The sequence below is a fragment of the Rhinatrema bivittatum genome, chromosome 1 (assembly GCF_901001135.1).
Source record: "Rhinatrema bivittatum chromosome 1, aRhiBiv1.1, whole genome shotgun sequence".
Classification (NCBI taxonomy): domain Eukaryota; kingdom Metazoa; phylum Chordata; class Amphibia; order Gymnophiona; family Rhinatrematidae; genus Rhinatrema; species Rhinatrema bivittatum.
The window spans coordinates 505,977,721-505,981,448 of record NC_042615.1 but is presented as its reverse complement, the minus strand read 5'-3'; positions in this window follow the sequence as shown (position 1 = coordinate 505,981,448).

The window sequence follows — 3,728 nt, the reverse complement described above, 5'->3', positions numbered from 1 at the left end:
GCCAGGTGACCACAGCCCGCTCCGCCCCCAGCCACCACGCCGACCAATCAGCGTGAAAGTGGCACAGCTTTACGTCACGCAACCTCTTCCCTCTATCCAAAGGCAAGCTACTTTCGCTAACCAATGGATAGTCGCGGAACTATGGGTAGCCAACCAAGAGAGGAAGCGCAGAAAGGGTAGGCGGAGTTCAAGGGAAAAACCGGGAGGGCGGGAGGAGCACAGTAAGATGTAAGCATATATGACTTGCACATGTTGTGGTGTGCTGGAGCCGCACGGGGTGGCTCAAATTATAACAAGAGGCATGGTGCAAATGCTTGCATATCATGAAGGATTAGCTATAATGGTCACCATCGTCATAATAATCAAATAATAAATAATACGATAAAATAATACTCATACTAGTAAGTAATTCTTACCGCTTTTCCTTGGCCCAAAAGAATGGAGCTGATGCGATACCGCGCGCAAGCGGCCAACGCACAGTTTAACATGCGATTGGACGCCTGTCCATAACCCCCAATGCAATACGGGGATTAGCATGTCCAAAGCAAGCATCCAAATCACCACGTAGCTAATAGCACTCATCACATGTAAATTCCATGTAGATGAATCTATTAGCTAATCTCTGCTATGCAAAACATTTCCGCAGCGGCCAATGCGCCCACTGCAACATGGCAAATTTTATGGCAGTCTAGGCCTGGCGTAAAGGTATGCCATCCTCATGGGTGCATTGAAAAAAAAGAAAAATCCTGCTTTCTGTGGTTCCTCCTATTAGTCTCATAACTGTTGCGGTCCCAGTCGCAGCTTTGGTCCCGGCTCGTCTCTGAGCCGGGACCAAAGCTGCGCCCTGTTTCGCAGCATCCCCGCAAGGGGGACGCCGCCGAGAAGCCCTGCTTGGACGCCTTCCCCCTAGGCGTGTGCAAGCCACGGTTATGAAGGCCGTTTCCCGCCACTTAAAGCTCCGCCCTATCCATGACGTCAGACGCCGCGGCCTATTGTAAGGCCGCCGCGGAGCCCAGGACTTTGCCTTACAACTGGGTTCCTTGTGGTTCTCTGCACCGTGCCTCGGAGTGTGCTATTGCGTTAGCAACGCCATTCCTGCCCGAGACTTGTTTCACGCCGTGCCCAAGTCTTGCTTCTGTCTGGCTTGCTTGCAGTAACCTGTTCTGCTTCAGTTCCAGCTTGGTTCCAGTAGCCAGTCCTGCTTCAGCTCCTGCCTGGCTCCAGTAGCCAGTCCTGCTTCAGCTCCTGTCTGGTTCTTGTGGCCAGTCCTGCTTCAACTCCTGTCTGGCTCCAGTAGCCAGTTCTGCTTCAGCTCCTGCTTGCTTCAGTTCCAGCCTGCTGCAGTCCCTGCCTGTCCGCTCCAGTTCCAGCTGCCGTGATCTCCTAAGTCCCAGCAGCCGGGCTCCTCCCGGGGGAGTACCGGCTTCCAGGGTGAATCACCTAAGTCCCAACGGCTGGGCTCCTCCCGGGGGAGTTCCGGCTTCCAGGGTGAAGCTCTCGTCTAGCTCCTGCCTGGTACCCGCCTCCCGACCTGTCACTCACTAGAGACTATAGTACACCTCTCCCCAGTCTCTCACAGGTCGGCCCAAGGGTCCATTAAACAGCTCACTCACAACAGATTGCAAGGCCATGGACTCGGCTGAGGTACCAGGACTCCAGGATCTTCCTGGGTTGGCATTACAGCTACAACAGCAACAATAATACCTGGATGTCCTGGCCGGATCCGTTGGGCAACTGGCTGCTCGAATGGATGCCCACGATACTCGTTCTTCACCTGCTGTGGGTTCGAGACCCGAGGATGCAGCCTCACCCATGACTCAGCTGCCGCCGCCTGCTCAATATGCTTGAATTTCCCCTTTGAGGCAACAGATTGGAAAACTGTTAGCCGAGCTGCTCCATACCCCAATCCGACTTCAACAAGAATATGCTCTCTTGAATAACCCACTGGAGGGTTTGATGCGGCGACATCAAAGCTTTATATCTCAAATATGTGTAGCACCAAGGCTTGAAATAGCTAGAGGCTGGAAACAGAAGGAAGCACCCACATTCTCTAAAGTGCTTGCCTGAATTGACATTATATGCACTATGAGTAAACTGACGGCGGAGCGCCATGGCACCATCCAGAAATATCATGCAATATGGGGCCAATATTTAGCATGGCATGACTCCCAGACCTGACAGCATAGTAAGAAGCAAGGGCTTATCAGCATGCAGCGGAGACTTATCTTATCTTATACTGATGCACCCAGGGTTATTAATATTAGAGATCTTTCATCATATTAGAGTTTTCAATTGCATAACAACTGATAGACCGGAAAGTAAGAACATAAGAAAATGCCATACTGGGTCAGACCAAGGGTCCATCAAGCCCAGCATCCTGTTTCCAACAGTGGCCAATCCAGGCCATAAGAACCTGGCAAGTACCCAAAACCTAAGTCTGTTCCATGTTACCATTGCTAATGGCAGTGGCTATTCTCTAAGTGAACTTAATAGCAGGTAATGGATTTCTCCTCCAAGAACCTATCCAATCCTTTTTTAAACACAGCTATACTAACTGCACTAACCACATCCTCTGGCAACAAATTCCAGAGTTTAATTGTGCATTGAGTAAAAAAGAACTTTTTCCGATTAGTTTTAAATGTGCCACATGCTAACTTCATGGAGTGCCCCCTAGTCTTTCTATTATCTGAAAGAGTAAATAACCGATTCACATCTACCCATTCTAGACTTCTCATGATTTTAAACACCTCTATCATATCCCCCCCTCAGCCGTCTCTTCTCCAAGCTGAAAAGTCCTAACCTCTTTAGTCTTTCCTCATAGGGGAGCTGTTCCATTCCCCTTATCATTTTGGTAGCCCTTCTCTGTACCTTCTCCATCGCAATTATATCTTTTTTGAGATGCGGCAACCAGAATTGTACACAGTATTCAAGGTGCAGCCTCACCATGGAGCAATACAGAGGCAGTATGACATTTTCCGTTTTATTCACCATTCCCTTTCTAATAATTCCCAACATTCTGTTTGATTTTTTGACTGCCGCAGCACACTGAACCGACGATTTCAATGTGTTATCCACTATGACGCCTAGATCTCTTTCTTGGGTTGTAGCACATAATATGGAACCTAACATTGTGTAACTATAGCATGGGTTATTTTTCCCTATATGCATCACCTTGCACTTATCCACATTAAATTTCATCTGCCATTTTGATGCCCAATTTTCCAGTCTCACAAGATCTTCCTGCAATTTATCACAATCTGCTTGTGATTTAACTACTCTGAACAATTTTGTATCATCTGCAAATTTGATTATCTCACTTGTCGTATTTCTTTCCAGATCATTTATAAATATATTGAAAAGTAAGGGTCCCAATACAGATCCCTGAGTCACTCCACTCCCTTCCACTGAGAAAATTGTCCATTTAATCCTACTCTCTGTTTCCTGTCTTTTAGCCAGTTTGCAATCCACGAAAGGACATCGCCACCTATCCCATGACTTTTTACTTTTCCTAGAAGCCTCTCATGAGGAACTTTGTCAAACACCTTCTGAAAATCCAAGTATACTACATCTACCGGTTCACCTTTATCCACATGTTTATTAACTCCTTCAAAAAAGTGAAGCAGATTTGTGAGGCAAGACTTGCCTTGGGTAAAGCCATGCTGACTTTGTTCCATTAAACCATGTCTTTCTATATGTTCTGTGATTTTGATGTTTAGAACACTTTCCAC